Below are 24024 nucleotides of genomic sequence, written 5' to 3' on the forward strand. Positions count from 1 at the left end.
TTACCTTGCCAGGTTAGGAAAACAAGCTTCCTTATATTGGTCTATATCTGACACCGAGGAGAACACGTGAACTCCAGCAGTCCTGAAATACACAAGTTTGCATAACTATTAGCAAAAGTCAGTTCTTAGATTTAATTTTCCTGAGTAATTGAAGATCTAATTAAGACAATATAAACATAGAAAATTATTTTGATGATACAGAAAATCTTCGCTTTTCAGACAGAAAACTTTCCTATAATATCAGTAGCAGACCACTAGTCTAACAAACTTTGTTTTATTTAGCAGAGAGAGAAAACTTAACTAATTTTGTACTGTCTTACTTTTGATACTTAAATTTATTTAAGTCACATTTAGTTTAACCATATATAAAATGTCTTCAAGATTTTTCTTCACAAACCTTCTATAATTTTCCCAGTCCCTCTAGGTTTGTGTCCTCTCACTTATTCAGAAATAATCATACTTAGGACAAACTCCTTTCTTTTCCTTCAAAAATATATTTTTATACCTTATGCATTTTTTTTTGAAACATACATCATTTCCTTACATATTAATGAAAATCCATAACCTTCAGAGCCTTAATTTTTACTGACAACTAAAAGCAAGTATTCAACATTTCCATTAGCAAATCCATAAACACATTTTGCAACCTTTAGAAGTATAGGTTTTTGTTAGCAATATATCTACCAATTTTTAAAAATTATATTTTAAAGGAAATTAAAAAACACATTTACTGACATCGTAAGTTAGCTTTCAGATATCCTGTGACAAGAAACCAAAAAATAGGTGAACTCAGACTCATCCGATAATTAATATTTCAGCATTTTGTTATTTTGAAATACCTAGATATTCAGTACTTTTTATCATTTAACACAAGTTAGTAAAACTGAAATCTTTTTATTTATAGGTGTTTTTTTTCTGTTTGTTCTGTTTTTTTTTTCAGTTGAGGAATATTGGAGAACAGTGTTTTTTTTCAAGACCCATCGCCAGAAGTCAAGTCATTTTCAATGTAGTTGTGGAGGGCGCAGCTCAGCTCCAGGTCAAGTCACTGCTTTCAATCCAGTTGTGGAGGACGCAGCTCACTGGCCCACGGGGGAATCAAACCAGCGACTTTGTTGCTATGAGCACTGCGCTCCAACCACTGAGCCAACCAGTCGCCTAAAACTGAAATCTTAAGTTACCAACAGATGCTGAGAAACCTCGTCCAAGCATGCACACTCTATTACTACTGAAAAGTTTTATCTGTTAACATTTTATTAGTTCTTAAGTTTAGGAGATTTCAAAGGTAATTATTACCCAAGTTATTTTTGGACAAATTTTGTGAATGAGATAACATGAATTTATTTTTGTAAACCCAGGCAAAAGATACCATATTTAATGTTAACCTAAAAAAAAAAAAAAAATATCTAACTAAAAGTTAAACTAGTCTTATTATCAAATATTTTAGTATCAAGTACTCTAGTTAGTTTTTAGTATTTAAATTTATAAGTGCTTAATCTTTTTTTTTTAAGCCAATCAATTACAAACTGGCAATACATCTGTAGGCAAAAACATTATATATAAAACGTACAAACACACATATCACAGATAACATACATATGAACAGAATCATTAACAATTGCAGAGAGGTCCTAAGATCTTACAGTTACCCTTAAAATTTCAAAGATGCTGGAACAAAGGGTGGGAGGTCTGGCTTGAGAATTAGCCACTTGGTTTTAAAAGTGTCTTTTTTTGCTTCCCTTACCTCAGCCTCAGCATTCCTGTTCATGAGTGGATTAGGAGATGGGTGGAGTCCCCTTTTTGCTGAACTATCAGTTTAGTTCCATTCTTTTCAGAGTCTATCATAAAGGCATACATAAGAAATTTCACCCTGTTTCTCAGATCTCTAACAGAAGAATTCCAATTGCAAAACAGTGTAATTTAATGAACTATCAAGCAACCAGCATTCTCCAGAATCTAATGTATACATTGGCCAAACATCACTGTAATAGAACATTAATTTCTTTTTGGTCAATGGCTTATAGCTGTACTTTTGCGAATGTCCTAATATTTTACGCAATGGGCTCCCAGCTGGGATTGAAACCTTACATCCCATGTTTGAGCTTGAACAAATACAGCTACACTTGATATACACTCACACACACACACACACACACACACACACACACAGATCCAAGTATTTCCTGAATCAGACAGACAAAAACCAGAAAAACTAACTTTGGATCCGAATACCAAAACCGAAACCTGGCCAGGCACCAAATTGGGATGCGACAGCGTCTTAATCCATATACATGGTCCGTTGACCATCAGACAATCAGCTAGTGAGCGAATACGGAAAACCAAGTGTGGCCCTAAGGCCACCCAATGCCCAAAGACTGAAACCGAGCATGGTGGCTTTCACAGTGCCGACCACAGGCGTGCTTCCAAGACCAGAGGAAGCCTGCAACCAGAGCCCCTTACTGGTGGGGTATTACGCCTTGCTGGATGTTGCAACCTCACCTATTGACGCCAGTGTGTCAGTATGACCCCTAGATGGCCCTCAAAGAGGAGCCCCAGATGTTGAGTGTAAAGTCCTCTGTCTGCGCATGCCAGAGCCACCCCGATTTCCAAACCAGAAATTAGAGGCAGGAAACAGAGCCAACGCTTATTCTATCCCAAATGTGCAGAAAAGGCGTCCATGACGGGCAGGCCCTGGCACAAACCCCACCTCCACGAGCAAAATATCTCGGCAGAGGTCGGTCCTGCACCAAGGAATCTGCCCAGTCCCAGGCAGCCCCCGAGACCCTCTGCAAGCCGAGACTTACCGGAGGAGCCCCGAGGCCGTCCCATCTGGGTGGCCAGAAACTGAAACCAGAGGCAAACGAGTCCGGGGCTCGTGCTGCCTGCATCGCTCAGCCAATAGACCGACACAGGAGTTGGGTCATAGAATAAGCATTTATTATCAGAGCACCGGTGGCCTGAGAAGGCAGCGGGTTAACACCTCCAAAAACTGCCATGACATTCTCAGACCAGCCTGGGATATTTATGGGGAAATCTGGGCATTCCTCCAGAAGCTGTGATGGTTCCGGGGGTCTGCATGGAGGCTTCCCTTTGGCGACGTGGCTCTCCAATGTGTTCACCATCCAGGAGCAGTGACTGGAAAGAATGCTGGGCCTTAAATATTGTAATCGGCGAGCACAGGGCACTGTGACTAGTAAGCAAGCGTAAGTTTCAGGGTAATTATCTAAAGCATGTAACTGGGACAGAGGGATCTCCTAAGCTCAGGAACGGGACATTCCAAGCCCAAACCTCCGGGAGGGGGTTGGTCATCTGTTAAGCTCTAGGACAGGGAGAGGTGAGGCCTCTTTTGTGGTGTCCCAATCTGGGCATGTTTCAGAGAGACTACAGAGAGGCCTGCAGGGTCCAGACTGCAGCCCCCTGGGACAGCTGGGGAAGCAGGGGGCCTAAAGGCACACAAGGAAGACCTGGGAAAACAGTGCAGAGTCAGCCAAGGACACCCCGAGAGATCCCACATCCACAGGCCACACACTCAGTCGGCAACTGTGGGCTGGCAGCAGCTCAGCACCCCACACCCTACACCGTGCTTCTATTTCTGTCCCCGTCTGACCTTCTCCTTTGGTCTCTGTCAGCACCTCTTTGACTAGGTTAAAGATATTCATGAAACATCTGCTCTATCACACCCCCCTGCAGTGACACTATGAAGCCCCTAAGGAACCTTATCTCATCCCTAGCTCCGGATGCCTTATTTACCATTTCTATCTGCCCACCTTTCCTGTACCTGGGGTCTCTGACTCTCTCCTGTGTGTGGTGTTCCCCTATGTATGTATTAAATCTGCTTATTTTCCCTTGCTTATCTGTCTTATGTCTATGTGATTATCAGAGCCGCCAAAAGGAACTTGATGGTAGAGGAAAGTTTCTTCCTCCTTCACATAAGCAAGTAATCAGATAGTTAACAAAGGGTGAGATTTGGGAGTAGATTTATATCACTGCATCATAAAATAAGATTCAACAATTACTTTATAAACTAACTTATTAGTGATACATGTTAGCTAGCATCCCTAGGTAGACAGGGAGGCCCCTGGTGGAATAAAGAAAAGACAGCCATATCCTAAAACTCCAGGTTTTGAAATCACTCCTTTGCTCCAGGACGTAATATAACAAGGCCTTTAGATTAATCATAAAATTCTTTTTGGCCTGACAAACGCAACAGATCTGATACATAAAAGTGGATTACTTTCCTAATTCCTTTAGGATGGGCAAGCAGCACAAACATGGTAGAGAAATTAGATTAGAAGGCATTAGAAGGCGCCAGTTCCCTTCTTCAAACAGCTCCCCTTCCCCAAACAGGCAAGGGAAGATATAAAAGTAAGGGCTTTTGCCTCCGTCACGGGGCCACCCCCATTCGGGACCCCCTCCTGCTCGGGAGCTCTGACTCTTTGCTTGCAATAAACTATCCTCTTTTTAAAACTCTCTACCTCTCCTGGGTCCGTGTTTCCATTCTTGGGTCTCACGAGACACGATCCCGGCCTACACCCAGAAACTGCCGGCAGATCCAACATCATCTACATTAATTGGGGAATCACAGGAAAATATTCCTCCATCATTAGGACTGAGTGATTAGATCAATGAAATACAGAACAATTTACCAATTTAACTTCTAGATGTGAAACTTTCATAAAGTTTCAAAGGTGGGTAAGAAGAGGACTCAAACTTGCCTTTGGGACCATTGATTTAAAGCTGGTTGTTAAGAAACAAGACTCAGAAAGAACCTTTGACCCCCCCCCCCCCCCATTTCTTGCCTAAGAGATTCAGATGGAAAGACCTGGTTTAGGAAGGGAAACTTGGCGTGAACTCCTTAGTATAAGGCGGGAAGACACCCAGTGGATACTGCTGACCACCCTTCCCCCGTATCCCATTATTTTCTGAGTTGCAACAATTTACCTTCCATGAGTGTGCCACTCTTCCTAAATTACCTGCAAAGCACCCAATCTTGACAAGTATGTGAATTCCTCATGCACATATATTAAAATTTGATGTATGTCATTAATCTCATTTTGTTCATTTGATGATTAGCTCAGCTAGAAGAAGTTGTTACCATAGGCAGAGCGAACAGTGCCTCAGGGAGAGAGGGGAGGAAAGGAATGAAGATGTGAGGCAAAACAAGGAAAAGAGAGATGAGATTATTCCTAAGAAATGGTGCAGCTACAGCTAATTGGAGTGGGTTAAAACACTATTAGCATTCCTGGCAGGGGAGGCAGGCTGTGGTGGGATCCCAGGGTTTGGCCTGTGCACTGGGGCTGAAGGGGCCTTGGGGACTCCACTCCAGGTGCAGCATCTGCAGGGGGAGCTGAACACCAGGCTCCTGGGGCAGCTTTGCTGGAACAGGCTCCCCCCTGCACGGCTGTGGTAGCTGGACCTGTCCGGTGGGTTGGGGTACAGTCCCTCAGCTTTTCCCTGGCATAAGGGGTGTCATCCAAGGCTGGGGCCACTCTCAGGTCCAGAGTGCTGGCCTGGTGTGGGAACTTCAGTCTCGTGGGGGCCTAAAGGCATATATGGAAGACCTGGGAAAACAGTGCAGAGGCAGCCAAGGACACCCCGAGAGATCCCAAACCCACAGGTCACGCACACAGCGACCTTGGGCTGGTAGCAGCTCAGCACCCCACACCCAACATTCTTTCTCTATTTCTGCCCCTGTCGGACCTCCTTTAGTGTCTGTCAACATCTGTCTGTCTGACTAGGTTCAAGATATTTATGAAACATTTCCTCTTGTCACCCCTCTGCAGTGACACTTTCAAGCCCCCAAGGGACCTTACTTCATTCCTAGCTTGGCATGTCATAGCTACATAGGTTCCCTTTCTAATTCCCTACCAACCTTGTATGTGGGGTCTCTCACTCTCTCCTGTGTGCGGGGTTCCCATGTGTATGTATTAAAGCGGCTTATTTTTCTCTTGGCTAATCTGTCTCATGTCTGTTTGATTATTAGAGCAGCCAGGAGAAACCTTGAGGGTAGAAGACAGTTTGTTCCTTCCCTCCACCTGAGCAAGTCACCTAAGCAGGGTAGTTAATGAAAGGTGAAATTTGGGATTGTATCAACATCACTGCCTCATGAAATAAGATCCAACAATTTAACTAACTTATTCTCCGGATTGAATGATTAGATCAATGAAATATGGAACAATCTACCAACTTAACTTCTGGATGTGGAACTTGTATTAAAGTTACAAAGGTGGGAAAGAAGAGGATGAAAAGTTTTATCTTTGTGCACACTGACTTTAAGCTCCTTGTTAGGGAACAAAAGACTCTGAAACAGCCTTTGACCCTCCCTCTTTCCTGCCTAAGAGATTCAGATGGAAAAACCTGGTTTAGGGAGGGACCCTTGGCATAAACTCCTTAGCATAAGGCGGGAAGACGCCCAGTGGAGCCTGCTGACCACCCTTCCCCCATTCCCATTATTGTCAGGGTTGCCTACCAACAATTTACCTCCTGAGAGTGTGCCACTCTCCCTCAATTACCTGCCAAGCACCCAATCTGACCTCGCTGCCTTTGGAATTTTTAGACGTATGTGAATTCCCCATGCGCATATGTTAAAATTCTATTTTACGTTAATCTGATTCTATTAATTTTATGATTAGCTCAGCTAGAAAAACTTATTACCATAGGCAGAGAGCACAGGGCCACGGGAGATGGGGGAGGAAAGGAAGGAAGATGTGAGAGGAAACAAAGAAAACAGAAATGCAATGCAATCATTCGTAAGAGAAAGTGCAGCTACAGCTAATTGTGATGCATTATAACACTATCAGAATTCCAGGCAGGGAAAAATTCCTAAGAAATGCTACAGCTACAGCTAATTGTAATTGGCCATAACAGTATTAGCATTACAGGCGGGAAAATTCTCCACCCCTTTCACAGTTCCTATGAGGGAATCCCTCCTCCGGGTGGGAAGGAGGCATCAACAAAGACAGGCCCTGGGAACGTCCTAGAAACGCCCATAGATCACCTGTGACTCCACCCTTGAATATTTCCCGCCCTCATTCAGATATAATCCTAACTTTTCTTTGTCCCGGTGCAGTCACTCTCCTCGTGGTCTTGTGCACTCCTGCATATTGGGAACATATTTTGTTTCTTTTATTAAACCCTTGGCCTGCTTTCCTTTGCTCATGATGCATTGTTCCTACGTCCTGGAATGCCTTCCTGTGGTGATAGATACAAGGACCTGATCTCCTCTAACACACAAGATGAGAGCAAAAGAATTGTTTTAAGCCCCACAGTATTGGGGAGCCTGGGAGGAGAATTACTGGCTGGATTACAGCACCTGGAAACCGCTGCAGCTGGGAGCTCATGGACATCTCATCTGCAGGCAGAGGTAAGCGATGTTTTTGTTCACCCTGTCATCTTTCCTGGTCTATTTCTGTGGGGTTGGGGAGAATTTAGAAGTGCTGCGTGTCCGTTTTCTCTTTTCTACATGTAGATTGGCAAGAAAAAATGTTTGTGAAGCTGGCTTCTCGGGAGTAGCGACTCAGGTTTTCTTTATTGATCCTTTCCTCTCAGAAGTGGTCATTTTTTTCTGTGCCTGTGTCTTGTGCCGTTTGTAATCGAAAGAAAATACCAAGGGGAGAGGGGGGTGGTAGATGAGGGTAAAGGGGATCAAATATATGGTGATGGAAGGAGAACTGACTCTGGGTGGTGAACACACAATGTGATTTATAAATGATGTAACACAGAATTGTACACCTGAAACCTATGTAACTGTACTGAAAATTGTCACTCCTATAAACTCTAATTAAAAAAAAAAAAAAAAGAAAGAAAATACCACAGGGACAGAAAGCCTTTGGCTTCCTTGGTTAAGTTAGTAAAAGGGCTTTTTGGTTTGAGGAGCTATTAAAATCCTATCATCAATGGTCATACCACATTTGCTTTGAATTTGAAAAACTTCAAATTTTGAAACTGCGTTGGAGAATTTTCATGGCAAACAGCTATTTTATTGGAACCTAGAGGAAGACCACATGTTTAATACAAATGAATTCAAGGAGATTTAACTTTTGAATTAGTTCTTCAGCTTGTGTCTTAAAAATGCTAATGTCAACATTAGGTTTAAAAAAAGCAGAAGGGAAAAATCAAGAGATGTGCAAATTTTTAAAAACTGTATTTCGATCTAATATTACGAGAATTGGTATGTTGGAACAAGTTTTAAGGAATGTAATAACTGATCAGGAACTTGACCAAAATTGAGGCGGCTTTTTCAGTCTGATACAAATTAGAGTCTCAGCATCTCCCCCAGGTCCTCTGCCGAGCAGATCAGAAATGTAAACACAGCCCACAACTGAGGCCAGAGAGCTGAGCCAAGGAAAATAAATTGCAAAAGGGGCATTTTTAACAATACAAGCCTCCCTCTTCCAGCCTGACTCCCCTTTTCCTGCCTCCTTAAAGACTGTGAAGCACACATAAACCCTGAGCACAATCCCCTTAGCAGTAGACAGGAAGAGTCCATGCAGGAGCCTCACGAAATGTACCTGCCACGTGTGTTCAGCTTTTCCTGAATTACCTGTAAATCTCCCATTTTTACATCTGAAATCTAAGAGTCCACTCCCACCCTTGTCTAAATGTCATATTTACTTGATTTCTCCTCGCTGTATTTGGAAATTTCATGGTGATGTGAATTCTAGGTGCGCATGTATCATAATTCCTGGTCTCTGTCTGTGGGGTTGGGTAGAAGTTAGAAGGGGTGCGAGGCTTTTGTCTCTTTTCTGAATTTAGATCGTCAGAAAAAAATACTTGTGCAGCTAACTTCTTGCACCTAGAGACTCTATATTCTTTCCTCCCAGAGGTGTTCGTTTTTTCTCATATCTGTGTCTTGCATGTCGTTTGTCCTAAGAAGTCACTACCATGGGGACGGAACACAGGCACAGGCTCCCGTAAGCCTGTCGTTGGAGCCGGCCCCACAGGCTGGGGAGTTAAGCGGTTCTGTCCAGACCGGCGTCCCCACCATCGGCCAGGTGCACTTACTCCGTTGCACCTGGTGGCCAGTGAGATAAGCTGGGGTTCCCAGTGGGCCTCTGCCTGGCTGTGCCAGCTCCCAGGGGAGTGTGTCCTGAGGGGCCTCTGCCCATAAGGGGCATCTGTCCCCCCAGCCTTCCTTACCTGTTAGAGCTGGACACATCCCAGTCTAGTAGCACCTCCCGGAAACCACGATTTAGTGGGATTGGGGCTGGAGGTGCCTCCCATTTTGTGGGAGACCGGAGACACCCTGTCCACATCTCCATCCTGACCTCCTGGGTGACGAAGGTCTGTACTTTCTCTGACTGTCTTTGGGGGTGACCCTTTGGCTCTGGGAGGGCTGCTTCCTCTGCACTCTGTGTGGAGGGGCCTCTGGCTTCCTGGCCGGAGCTGTAAGGAGGCTGGTTGGTTGTCTCACTATTTAGTCCTCACTGTCCTTGTACAGACGATGGATCCCGGAATGGTAAAAACTTCTACATTGAAATTGTGTTACAGAGTTCTTGTGACAACCAGCTGTTTTCTTGGTGAACCATCTTGTGCGTTCTCTAAAGTTATTACTAATTCTGTTAATTTGTGATCCCTGTGTGAAACCAGTTTGTGTGTGGTAAGATGTTTTGTATCTGTGGATGGTGTTACTAGTGTAATATTTGATCGGTTTGAAGAAATTAAATGCTTACATAAATTAAGAAATAAAATACAAACTGACCCAAATGCTTTTCAGGATCAGATGACGTGGTGAAATATTTGATATTAAAGCTGGTTTTAGTTTGTGTTTATCACATAGTCATATCTGTGAAAGTCAGTAACATAAAATATTTATATTTTAACTGTGTTTCTGAAAATAAGTTTGTTATCTGTGTTACAAAATGTGTCAAGAAAATAGCTTCGGTAATAATTGATTTTGACATCTAAAATTTTCAACTAATATGTGAGATAGATACAATGAAAATAAAAAATATGTAAACTTTTCAGCGATAATTATATTCTACATAAGCACTGAAAAGGTTTTGGTAATTTGAAACTTAACAGTTTTGCTATCTAAATTAATGATGGATATGCATTTAACGTCTGGACTATTTCCAAATAGGATAAAATAATGAAACACTGATTACTGAAAATAGATTTATCAACTTTTTGGTATTTATTGTAGAGGAACTAAATATATTGGTGTATTACTAAATATGTCTTCTGGTATATTAAATTTTTTGTGTGTTATGGGGATACATGTTTCTAGAAATTATTAATATGTCCATAATTATATCAATGTAAGGAATCCTGGTATAGCTACACAATTATTTACTTAGTTTTCACTGCTGATTAAGATGGACATTGGATTGTTTAGGCCTCTGCTGTTGTGAACAGCGCTGCCGTGGATTCATGTATCAGTGTTTGTTTGAACATCTGTTTTCAATTTTGGGGGGTCTACTTCTAGAAGTGGACTTGTACCACATGGGAATTTTTTTACGGGTTAGAAATTCCCAACTATAGTACACTCAGGCCACCATTTTACATGTTCAGAAGGAATATTTAAGTGTTCTAATTTCTCCACATTGTTGCTGCCATTTGTTTTATTTTTCTCAATTATAGCCATTCTGTTTCACGTGAAGGGGTTTCACATTGTGGTTTTAATTTGTATTTTCATCATGACTAATGATGTTTAACATTTTAGTGTGCCTGTTGACCATTTGTGTGTCTAATATGGAGAAGGTGCTATTCAGGTCATTTAAAAATTAAACTCCTATTTCCCCAAGTTGCTCACACACTGAAGTGCCGCAAACTTAGAAGAGCATGAACCGGCAGAGGAGCCCCTGTGACATTGGGAGGGTGACTCCTCAGTATCTTCACCATTCCCTTTTCTACCAATCATATGTTGAAAAGACTTATTTAGTCATTCAAACATTAAGTAATTTGGGTAAATCTATATACACAATTCTAAGTGTTCTGCAATAAAAGCTTATGTTTGTACACCTCTCCCCATTTCCCAAAGCCCTTTCTGTATGTACTACTCTGTTTGATTTTTGATTACGGATTCAATCTCCTTATTTGTTACAGGTCTATTCAGATTTTCTATTTGTTTGTGATTTAGTGTTGGTAGGTGTTGTGTTCCTTGAAATTTAACCAAGACCGTTACTACATTTTTAAGAAATTTCACATACATCAAGATTATTTCCCACTGCATAAATATTCTGTGTACACGTGATTGTAAATGGTTGCGTATATGCCATCTCACGTATATGTCGTATTTATAGACTTCCTCCCGTTACATCTAGGTTGACTTCAACTGTTTCTCTGCAATGAATATGCTAACACTGTCCACACATTTAATATCAGTTCCTCAGATTGCACTCTTAGCTGTAGAGTTTCTGCATAACTGGGTCTGTAAGCATTTTTTCCTGCTCTGACCACGTTTTTCTGAGATGATGCCTGGAAGGAGGTTAGACTCAAAGTTTGAGTTACCAGTTGAGCAATAAGAATAATGTATGCAGACAATTTTCTCAGTATGTTTCTATTCCAGTTCCACTATCCAGTACACTATCTGCTCAATAGATGGAAAACTATGAGTATAAATATTAGTCTTGTCTAATATCAATAAGTCTCAAGTAAAACTTTATTTAAAAAAGTTTTACCATTATTTTTAATATGTTCACTCATGTGAGTTCTAAGTGTCATCATCAGAACTATTAATGGCACCTATTCCAGAGGCCTAATGCTGGAGTTCCCTCTCTCAGAACTCCTGCAGTCTCACATGAAGAAGTGACAATTAGAAAAGGAGCCACTCTGGGCTAAGTAACTAAAAATATTTTTTCCCCCCGTGACTGACAAGAGACCAGGCTGGTGATCAGAGGAGGGGTTGGACTTTGGGCCCAACCAGGCCCCCCCCACCCCCCGTAGTATACTTCCTTTGGAAATAATTAGGTCAACCCAGGAGCTTGTTCTCTCTCACATATAACATACATGAGTTCCCACGAGTTCCAATGAGACTACTGGCTATTCTGGTTGTCAGAAGGCCTGGATTCTAGTCCTTCTCTCCCTGAGTATGGGATGGGATTTAATTCACAGAGACTAAGGTCTCAAGAGCCATGTGGCACAACCCTGCTGCTGTTCTGTGGTCATCAGTGTTTGGTGGTGGCTTGTGTGTGTGCCAATCCTTGGTTGAGTTCATTCAGCCACTGCATGTGCAGACTCAGCACCAGCCCCTCTGGGCCCACTGGCACCCAAGATGCTTTTCTGGGAGCAAAATCTGACCCAGACCTAAGGCAGCCTCCTGCTGAAAGTTGCTGTGTTGCGGTTACAGGACTAGCACTGAGCCCCAAGTGTGAGAGGTCAGCATGTCTCAGAGTTGGCCTTACTTGGCACAAGTCATAGGTGTGGCTTTTGGAAATACTGGCATTTTGGAAACACCTCCCCTTACACTGTTAACATTCCTGGGCTGATCCACCGCCTTGTGAGCCCCTGGTTTCCCAGTTGCTTTGGTTACAGTAAAAGCAGCAGTCATTCTGGGCTTCAGGTCAGGCCTTTTCCTAATCCACCGAACCTTACTTCCACCATTAGCTGGGCTTTCTGGGTAATACAAAAACATGAGACACTTAGATAAATGTAACAAAATGAGGATGGTCTGTACACTGAGAAGTATAAAATTTCTCCCTTATAACTCATAAGTTATGTAGTAAGACAAACCAAAAAAAAAAAAAAAAAAAAAAAAAAACCACAATAAAAATATGTTACCAGATGCTTCACTTAAAAGAATACATAGGACTGACTGTCCATTAAACCCATGTAAAGAGGCTCAGCATTCATTAGTCACTATGGAAATGCAAATGAAAAGATAAGGAGCTAGTACTTCACAGCCAGTAACAGAACTAAGATAAAAAAATGTAATAATTGATGAGTACTGGAGCGAATAGAAACCTCATCCTTGGTGAGGGGATTATGAAATAGTGCAGCCTCTATGGAAAACAGTTTGGCATGTCTTTAAAATGCTAACCGTACAGTTATATGATTCATCAAGTCCATTTATCGAATTGAAGCCCTATGTACATGTAAAGAACAGATGTCACGTATAATAATTCACAGCTTGTGACTGGATAAACAAATCGGGGTATAGCCACATAATGGAATTCTACTCAGCAATAAAATGTGACAAACTAATGACCATTAAACTGCATGGTTAAATGTGAAAAGCATTCTAAGTAAAAGAAGTGAGACACACAAGAGTACACACTGTGACTCCCGTATATGCCATTCTAAAACAGATAATGTCTAATGGCAACAGATAAGTCCCTGGTTGTCTGCGGCTGGGGGTGGGAGAGCAACGGACTGCAAACAGGACCACCATGGAACCACTGGGAGCGATCTGTCTGTTGATGGTGGTGGTTCCGTGACTATTCATTTGCTAAACACTTTAAATGGACCCAGTTTGCTCTCTGTAAATTGTACCCTCAGTAAAGCCGATTTTAAGAAATACTCAGAAAAACAGGGATTTTGGGGAAACAAATCTTCAGCTCCAAGTGAATGCTCACAACAAGTTGTACTCATCATTGCTTATTTCAAAAACTACAGACACCTGACTGTGAGGTGCCCCGTCTGCTGAGCCCTTTACTGCGTTATTTCTATCTATAACCGTACGAGGAACATAATATTCTCCCCCCCTCTAGTTAAGTGAACTAGAGTTTGGCATTTTTAAGTAATATGCCCAAATTCACATAGCTAGTAATGGCGAAGCTTCAATTAAAAAATAACTGGCTAGTGTGTGGCTGGTCTCAATACTACAATGCCTGGCACATGGCATAGCATCTTATAAAATCAGCTATTCTAACTGAAAAAGTAAATATGCCCTACCATCGTTATTCTCTTGGGAGAATAATAATTCTCTCTGAAAAATCACTCAGAGCTCCCTCGAACACTGTCCCGTCTCCCTCTGTCATTGTGTTGATGTAATAACTTAGAACGCAACGGCTACTAAGTAGAAATTAGAATTTGAAGGGAAGGAAGTAATTATGTTTTAAACGTCATGTGGCATGTGAGTTACACGCACCATCTCATTTAAATTTCACGGTAAATCTGTTCATACGTATGAACTTCCACTTCATAAGCTCAAAGTGACCCGGGCCAGGTTGCACAATAAGAAATAGAGGGGCCAGGGTTCACACCCAGATCACTTTGGCTCCATAATCTAGAGGCTGCACTATTTTCTGAAACTCCTTGCTGCCTCCACATCTGGCTAAGGATCTTGGCGGTTTACTAAGAGGAATAGAAAAGCCCCGAGGAATTAAAAAACCCCAGCATCACAGTGTCCAAAGCTATAGGCACATGGGGGGTCAAAGTATCTTCTTAACATTCATCCCTTCATTAAGCATACACTGATGAAAACGGTGGCATTGGTTTTCTTGTTACACGGCAGGAAGGGAAAGAAATTGATTTAGTTAACTTCGTCCTTAGCCGAGTTCGAAACTAACTATGTTGCTAGTGTCTCAGCAGCTGTACAGGAATCAAGTAAAAACAAAGTAATGGTGTATAAAACCAGCTATTGGTTGTAGTTGGCAAGTTACTCCAAGAATGAGATGAATTTAAGAGATGGATGGCAAGGGAATAGAGATTCCACAGATTTTGGGCTTCAAACAGTTTGAAAGACCAACCGCTTTTGGTTACGTCCATCAGCAATTACAGTTTAGATATTTTCAGTGACAAAGTTCACTCAATCACACAGTCCTATGGAAAAAGATTCGATTTAGGGTGTATCACCTTATAAATAAATGAATTCTATCCTGACTGTCTGTTAAGCATTGAATTGTGTCCTCCCAAAACTCACGCTCGGAAGTTATATCCCCCAGGCCCAGAATGCGGCCTTTTTTGGAGAAAGGGTCTTTACAGAGGTCATCAAGGTAAAGTGAGGTCATCAGATCACCAATCCAATACCTCTGTTGTCCTTATTTTTTTTTAAAAAGGGGAAATGTGGACACAGACACACATAGAGTAAAGATGATGTGAAGACACAGAAGACAGGTCTACAAGTGAAGGAGACAGGTTATAACACATCCTTCGCTCACAGCCCTCAGAAGGAACCAATGCTACCAACACCCTGATTATGGGCATATAGTCTCCAGAACTGTGACACAATACATTTTTTTTTTAAGTCCACACTATGTGGTACTTGTTACAGCAGGCCTAGGAAACTAAGGCACTGCTTTATTTAACATTGCAGCTACACCACTGGCACTGTCAATCCTCTTTAGTTGGTTATTTCCAGTTTTTCCAGAGTACTTGTTACCTTTTAAAAAAATCAATATTTATATCATTTATTATGTGTTTCCCGCCTCAATGAATTTATCACAAGGAATATTAGTTACCGATGTATGTTCTGTGCCTAATAATCGTGGCAGGCTCATACCAGGCATTCGAGAAATATTTCTCAAGTGCTGAATGAATCAATGACGACGTCAACCTTCATCCAGTGAATCACAAATGGGCAGGTGTCATACATTTATCATCAACCAATAAGTAAAGACAGAGTCATCTTTTAGCAAAGAGGAAGGGGAGAGGATAGTCCTTGGATAATGAAGACACCGTGCTTGGCACATGGAGATACATCCTAACAGACAAATCACAATATACACAAAGGGTGGTATATGTGGAAGTGGGTAATCAGAGTCTAAAATATCATGCAAGACCAAAGGAATTAAAATAACTGAGACCACTTTGAAGAAGAATAAGAAGTGTTTTGACCTACTACTTGTCACGGCTCACCGTAATGCTGTAAGAACGAGACAGTGATGTATTGGCCTAGCGTAATTCACCAGGATTTGGCAAACAATAGATCATAGTCCACATCTGTCCTGCTGTCTACTATATTTCTCCCCCAATGTGTTATTATGAAAAATTTCACACATACAGAAAAGACGAAAGAATTTTACAGTTATCACTGATAATCCCAGATTTAACATATTTGTTGGATTTCCACCGATTATTTGCATTATTTCCCTTGATTTGCAAAAACTATAGTCAGTAAAACTATTGCCACTCATTATGCATCAAGCAAATGGTACTAGAGTTGATTAATCAGTAGCTATGTTATTATTCTTCATGACCACATTCACAGTTTTAAGAAATGTGACATTTCACTTCAGAATGTCCTTAATGGAGCGTTAAAAAATAATTTTATAAGATCTCAAGTTTTGATTACCTGTCTTATAATATCTATGTAACAAATATTCTACAATTTGTATTTAAATTGTCCCCAGAAAGAGCACTTGTGTGATCATAAGATTTGGAAGCTCAACTTTGCATGAAGGAAAATTCATGCAAAATAAATAACAGCGTTTCTTGGCAATATAAAACTGAGCTTCAAATGAAAAACAGAATTTTGGAAAAGTTGTATCTGCCACTGTGAACGTCACAGCTTCCAAGTACTTAAGACTGACGATAGTGAATATGATTATTGATGTAACATGAAATGTGTTCACATTCGTGAGATCTGCATAGGTCATCGAACCCATAGTTTTTTGAAATAACCAGTGCATGATGTTACAAAATCATGCACGAAACTACGATTTAAAGTGCACGTTAGACCAATGGATTGTAATATAATACAGCAAAAAAAGTGCCTGTGTAAAAAAAATACAGACCGTCGCCCAAGACTGGAATGGGGAGGGCCTGTAGGGGGAGCTCTCACTGCTACATGGATGACAAAGCCCTACAGGAAGAGCCCCTTGGTTATCACAGCTCTCCAAACTCCTAGAAAAGAATCTCTGCTTTTCTGCTGGGGACTGGCAGCACGGCTGTCCATGGCTGCATGTCCTGGGTGGGAATTCTGCCTTTTCCCCCAAATGAACGTTTTTTTTTTGGTTGTTGAAGGAATATCTAGTTGACTTTTTGTTTGAGGTCAACATCTGTATAATCTCAGACTGTACATTGCTACTAAATGATCCCTTGTTCAGTTTTTACTGTCTAAGAGCAATATCCACAGTTACTGGATAAGCATATTAAACTACCTGTCCTTTTTCAACTACATACTTGGGCGTGTCCATATTTCCTTAATGCATTTCCACAAGTACAAGATGTAGATTGAATGCAGAAGATACCATGAGACTCCAGCTAGTTTCTATTAAGCCTGGCATTTAAAAGATTGTCTTCTAGGGCAATGGAAATGTTGTAAATCTTGATGAGATGACTGTTGAAAAACTATCAAATTACTCAAAATCTTTGAGGTTAAAAAATTGCTCTCTTTTTAGGAGAGTTAGTGAAGTATAATATCTATATTCCATACAATTCATCATTTTAAAGTGTATCATTGTGTCACTTTCAGCATAATCGTTCCCATTTAATTATGGATGATACATTTACAGACCCCCAATGGATGCCTGAAACCTCAGATAGCACTGAACCATACATATATATTCACTTAAAGGAAGAACTTTATGGCTTTTCTTTGGTGTGTCAGAATTGCCAGCATCACTATTGTTGTACTTTGGAGCCACAATTAAGTAAAACGAGGGTCACTGGAACAAAAGCACTGCAGTACCGCTGCAGTCCACCTGATAACCCAGGTGACTAATACACAGGGAAAATATATAGCGTGTGTACGCTGGAGAAAGGCATGATTTACATCCTGGGTGAAAAAGTACGTAATGTTACTGGATGTCATCATGCTTCTCAGAACACTGCATTTTAAAACTTAAAATTTTTTTTAGTGGAATTTTCCATGTAATAATTTTGGACCAAAGTTGACCACGGAAAGTGAGAAAACATGGATCAAGGGGACCCCGGTAGTCACACAGTTGTGCAAATCTCACCACTGTGAAATTCCAGAACATTATCATCACTCCAAAATGAAACCCTGTCGCCATTCACAGTGACTCCATTCCTTCCCCTATCCCCTAGGTACCATTACTCTACTTTGTATTTTTAGGAGTGTACTTAATCTGGACATCTGTATAAACCCATATAAAGAGAAGCATTCTATCGGTGGCCTTTTCTATCTGGCCGTCATTTAGCGTTCTGTCAAGGTTGTTTTGCGTTGGTCTGAGCTGGTCTGTCACGATGCTATTGCCTATGGATGCCTGGGGTCCTTGTCACTTGTCGTGAGCCGCTGTAGATATTTCCCTGACCTGAAGCAATGTGGCCGGACCCGCCCTTGTTATTATTATGATTGTAAGAATGACCTCAGCAACAACTATCAGGAAACTATGAGGGGGGGAAAAAACAAGGTTTATAATTTACGGCCCGTGGAAGGTCTGACTGTCCCTGGCCACACGGTAAGGTCCTGGGTATAGAGGGAGTGCACGTGCAGACCTGCGTTTCTGCCTTTGTAGGGGCAGATGTTGGGAGTACCTTGGGTTTCAGAGATTCACTCTTTATTGGGTCACTCTAGCAGGCAGAAATTTAGGTCAACTTGGGCTTTTTTAAAGGGGAAGTTTATGGGTGAGGCAGCCTGGCTCTCTCTGTGACTGTGTACCTGCGCAAGTATATTTTAGATGGATGGTTTAAAGTTGGTGTCTCAGCAACCAAAAGCTTAATGCTCAACAGTTACATTACAGTAAAACAAAACTAAACTAATTTTCAGGCACTTAAACCACAAAAGTTCATCTCTGTAGTTAGGGTATTTATCAGTTTATTTTTTTATGGCTGACAATAGACTTGAACACACCCTTCCCCATAGAAGACACCAATGGGCAAAAACCACACTCAAACAGATGTTAAACATTATTACTCGTGTAAATGAAAACTGAAATCACAATACGATACCCCTTTCACACGCAGTAGAATGGCTATGCTTTTGAAATCACTGGAAAGTAATAATTCTAAACAACCACGTCAACACCACACCGAAATAGTGGAAAAGACATCCCAGTTTATTACACAGCACAAGCCCTACGCAGACCCAGTTCTCCAAAAGAGGTGAAGCTAACTGCCCTTGGCGTAAGAGTCACTGTGGGGAGACCGTATTAGCGCCTTGGGTAACGTGGATGATCTGGGCTTTGGGAGACAGCAAGATTTCTAATTCCAGTTTTCCATATTTCTATTCCAAAAACCACCTATATTAACCAAAACAGGGTGGTATTGGCATAAAATCAAACACGGAGATCAGTGGAGCAGAATCCAGCCAAATTTGAAGCAGCAGAAACGACACTGGGAATATGGGACAGCTGTATGCAAAACAACAGCACTGAACGCTATTTTACGCCACAAATAAAAACCAACAATTTTCACTACTATGTCTTTTCAGTGCTGGGCCCTCTAGTGGCCAACACTGGCCAACACACCTCCCGCGAACCGCAGAGTCGGCATAGTCTCCTTACCTTTGGCTCTCGTTCGTGCCTCCCGGGGAGACAGAGAGGTAAAGCAGGTACAGAAGGAAATCCCACGTGGTGTCCCAGCCGGAGAGCGTCCAGGATAGATACAGTGAAAAAACCAGTTCCCTCACAGAAGATACCACTGCAGGACACGAAAGGCATCATGGCGTCTGTCACGGCAGAGGCCTCTCTTCTGATTCTCTAGCGGCCCCAGCTCTGGTGTGACCCTCTGCTCTCATGAGATGCCCACGACCATGTTTATTGTGCAAACTGCTGTTCTCCCGTAACTCCAGTGGCCATGTTTCACGCGCGAACCTCTGCTCTTGCGCGATTTTGGCGGCCATATTTTTCACGCGTAAGTGCTGTTGGGAGATACCGGCGGCTGTGTTTGTGGCGAGATTTCGGCAGCCATATTTTAATGCGGAAGTGCTGTCGGGAAATCTCAGCAGCCATATTTATCGCGAGGTTTCGGCGCCATATTTTCCCGCGAAAGTGCTGTCGGGAAATCTCGGCAGCTATATTTATCGCGAGATTTCGGCGCCATATTTTCCCACGAAAGTACTGTCGGGAAATCTCGGCGGCCATATTATCGTGAGATTTCAGCGCCATATTTTCCCACGAAAGTACTGTCGGGAAATCTCGGCGGCCATATTTATCGCGAGATTTCGGCGCCATGTTTTCCCGCAAAAGTGCTGTCGGGAAATCTCGGCGGCCATATTTATCGCGAGATTTCGGCGCCATGTTTTCCCGCGAAAGTGCTGTCGGGAAATCTCGGTGGCCATATTTATCGCGAGATTTCGGCGCCATATTTTCCCCGAAAGTGCTGTCGGGAGATCTCGGTGGCCATATTTATCGCGAGATTTCGGCGCCATATTTTCCCCCCGAAAGTGCTGTCGGGAGATCTCGGTGGCCATATTTATCGCGAGATTTCGGCGCCATATTTTCCCCGAAAGTGCTGTCGGGAGATCTCGGTGGCCATATTTATCGCGAGAGTTCGGCGCCATATTTTCAAGCGAAAGTGCTCTTGGGAGATCTCGGCCATATTTATCGTGAGATTTCGGCGCCATATTTTACAAGCGAAAGTGCTCTCGGGAGATTTTGGTGGCCATATTTTTCACACGGAAGTGCTCTTGGGATATTTCAGAGGACAAGTTTCTAGTGTGAAACTCTGCTGTCCCGAGATTCTGACAGCTATGTTTCTGTTGCCTAATTGCTCTCAGGAGATTCTGGCAGCCATGTTTCATTTACCCGTGCCCCTCACATGCAAAAAGAACACAGACGTAAGCTCTGAGAAAGAAGACATCTCCCTAAGTGTCAAGGCCGGCTAACGCCTCAAATTGTTAAAAAGGTAGCCCAGCAGCCATTTTCACACACGGTTTTTACACAAACCACACTTCAGGGAGAGTCTGGCAGGAAACCGCCTGCCTCCCACAGTGCACTGCACATGAATGATGTCTCTCAGGGGCAAAGCAGACAGGACCAGACAACGCCGGAGGTCATGGAGGAACGTAGAGCAGAAGTGTCTAGCCAGAGAGGGAACTCACCTCAGGGTCTCTTCTACTTAGGGCTCCGATGATCCATAATTGAGCTGTAACACTACTGAGCCGCTCCACAGCTATGCCATTCTCACAGCAATGCTGTATCACAATAGAGCTATTTGCACTGAATACAATTTCCATCTTCACCACAACCCCAATTTGGGGATTCCTTTTGACATTGAATCATGGTAAACGATCATAGTTTGACAGACACCTGCTGCCAATGCTAGATTCGGGACACACATCCTGTGTTCCCGAATCTGTACTGGGTACCTAACCATTTTTCCAACGCTGGACAACAGACCCCGGGACATCGATCGGATGTCGCAGAGTAGAACCGGACCCCAATTTGAGCCAGTCTCAAAGCCAGAACACAAGCTAGACACCACGGATGCTGGACACCAACTGCCAGAGCCTCACATGTGATGCCGGACCACGGATACTAGGTCGCAGACGTCAAACCTTGGAGCCAGAGCTGTACATATCCCACACACATGGGCCCAGACTTGAAGCTGGACCCAACCAGTCTTGAACCCCGGATATCAGATGCAGAGCCCGACTAGGGACCGAACCCTGAAATCTGAGCACAGAAAGAATCTAGTGCTATAGAAAGTTTTCCATAACTTTGTAATAACTGCATAGTAATCTATTTGAAACAACCACATCAATACTATGCCAGAAAAGCAGAACACATCCAAGTCTGTCAGAGGGGATAAGACCTATGCAGACCCAACTCTCCCAAAGAGGTGAAGCTAATTAGAGGCACTGTCGGGAGACTGTATTAGTAGGCACTGTGCCTCGGGTGACGTGGGTGACCTGGGATACGGTAGACATAATCAGATTTTTATTTCCAGTGTTCCAGATCACTAGACCACGAAGTATAGTAGCAAAAACAGCGTGGCATTGGCATAAAACCAAAGACAGATCATAGAGCATAAAGGAGCCCATGACTGAACTCACATAAACGGCACTATTAACACTGGACAGCCACATGCAAAAAAATCAGCACTGAATACTTACTGATACCACAAAAAAAAACCATGATTTTTCACACCAATTCCTTTCTATGCCTCGTTTTCAGATAACAGATAAGCTTTTCCCCACCTCTCAGCAGACTATACACACAGGAAGATTCTCCTTACCTTTTTCTTCTTTTCCACAGTTCCTGTAGAGATACTGAAGTAAAGCAGGTACAAAAGCACGTTCCACCTTGTCTTCGAAGACATAGTACCTGCAGGGTAGATAAAGAGGTTTACCAAGTTCCCTCCAAACAGGTTTGGATATTCTCTGAGCTAAGAGGTAAAACTGACGTCTGCTTTGTTAAATACAAAGAGAATTTTTTATTAGCTTCATGCATTTAGAGAATGGTACAAACTGCAGAATACTGAACCTAAAACATTATAATGCAGATGCCCCTTTTTCTACCTTTTGACTTAAAGCTGCAGATGATCCACCTTTTATGTTAAAAATGTGACTATGATATATTATGAAAAACTTTTCACTTATTGAAGGGCACATCAGTTATCCCAGTAAGGTCAAAGCCCCATTGAATTGCCCAGACTGTAAGTGCACGACAGTTACCAAGAAAAATAGTAGAAGCACCCATTCTATGCATAGATATTGATGTCTAAAGTTCATCATTTTTGAAGACAAAGTAGAATAACCAATGCTTCCTACCCCCTGCATTTGGTTCACTGTTTTTACAGGAGCATCACAGAAAGATCACAGACCACTCAATAGCCTACATGAAGCCTGTCACGATTTGCCCTTGTGTAATTTAACTGTATCATTTTCTGTAACACATTTACTATCCTGGAGGGGTGAGGCCCTATGAATGTATGTGGGGCCTGGAACTTCCAATCTCCCATCACTTTTCCCGTTTCACACATCTCTGCAAATTGCGAAGTCCAAATATGTACACTTTCACATTAAGTACATTCTTTAGATGACAGGCATCACTGTAGTATTTATATGAGCATCACCACGAACGCGTGAATGATGCCTTGTGCTAGGACATCTCCAGGTGATAGATTTTCTGCACCATTATAGTTTTCTGTGGTCACGGTGATATGTCCAGTCTCACTGACAGAAATATCACGATGTGATGCATTTCTAGAGACATAGAATGCAACCGAATGAAGACCTCAAAAATCAATGCATCCATCTTCAGTCATTTGTCATAGGAGGAAACCATTCATTTAGGTAAAGAGTCTTTCCAAAAAAAGGGTGATGGGCAATGGAGTATCCCCAGGTGTAGGAATCAAATCGTGCCCTTAACTTACACCATAAAATACTGACTTGAGATAGATCAAAGTCTTACATGTATGAGATTAGATTAAGAAAGCTAAAAGAAAACATCGTGATGAATGTCTGACGTAGGAGTTGACCATGGTTTCTTTAACCTGACACCAAAGCAGAAGTAATGAAACAAATAATGGAAAAATTATATTTCCTCAATATTAAAAACTTGTGTACCAACAGAAGCTGTGCAGCTGCATAATTTGAGTGCAGACATAGTACCTGTAATGCTATTCAAAGTTTTCACGTTTGAAATTAACGGAAAGTAAATTACAATTCTACACAACAATGTCAAAACCAGACCATGAAAGCAGAAAGACATGCATTTCATAGAGTCCAAGCCCTATGCATATCCAAGTTCACTCAAGGAGGTGAAGCTGTTCATCCCTGTTGCAATCACCGTGTTATTAAAAGGCAATGTGTGAAGACTACATCAGCAGCCGTTGGGCCTCAGGTGACGTGAGTAACTAGAAATGTGTCAGCAGACACAGCAGGAGTTTCAATGGACTCATCCAGGTAAGTCGAGAAAAGACAAAAAATCATAAGCAAAACAGTGGAATCGACATAAACCACATACATCAAGGAAACAAAATGGAGCTTAAAATGAAACCTACACGAATGGCAGTGAAAACAGTAAACAGCCGCTCGTAGAACAATGACCCTGAACCCTGTCTCGCTTCACATAACAAACACCAGCCCTGGCTCCACACCCAGCCCGGCCTCCGGGGCTCAACACCCCCTTCAGCGACTCGGCAGCACAGGAAGCTCCTCCTCACCTTCTCTTCCCTCGTCCAGTGTTTCTCTGGGAAATACTGAGAGAAGCAGGTACAGAAGCCAGTCGATGCCGTCCCCTGAGCAGCAGTGTCTCCACGGCAAACACCGAGCTGAGCAAAGCTCTCAAAACAAAC

General features: G+C 42.3%; 1 long non-coding RNA gene across 2 annotated transcripts; it reads right to left on the bottom strand.

Moving 5' to 3' along the window:
• LOC148758311 (uncharacterized) lies at positions 1-22027 on the bottom strand. 2 transcript variants are annotated; one of them, XR_016021420.1, is made up of 2 exons: positions 21961-22027; positions 1-82 (listed from the first exon to the last, which is right to left on the bottom strand). It is a non-coding gene; the product is annotated as an uncharacterized LOC148758311 (long non-coding RNA). The 2 variants fall into 2 exon arrangements; XR_016021421.1 differs by lacking the exon at positions 21961-22027 and adding an exon at positions 19287-19508.
• Positions 22028-24024: the final 1997 nt, after the last annotated feature.

Source organism: Rhinolophus sinicus, chromosome 5, assembly GCF_057876585.1.
Source record: "Rhinolophus sinicus isolate RSI-liver-muscle chromosome 5, RSI-T2T, whole genome shotgun sequence".
NCBI lineage: Eukaryota > Metazoa > Chordata > Mammalia > Chiroptera > Rhinolophidae > Rhinolophus > Rhinolophus sinicus.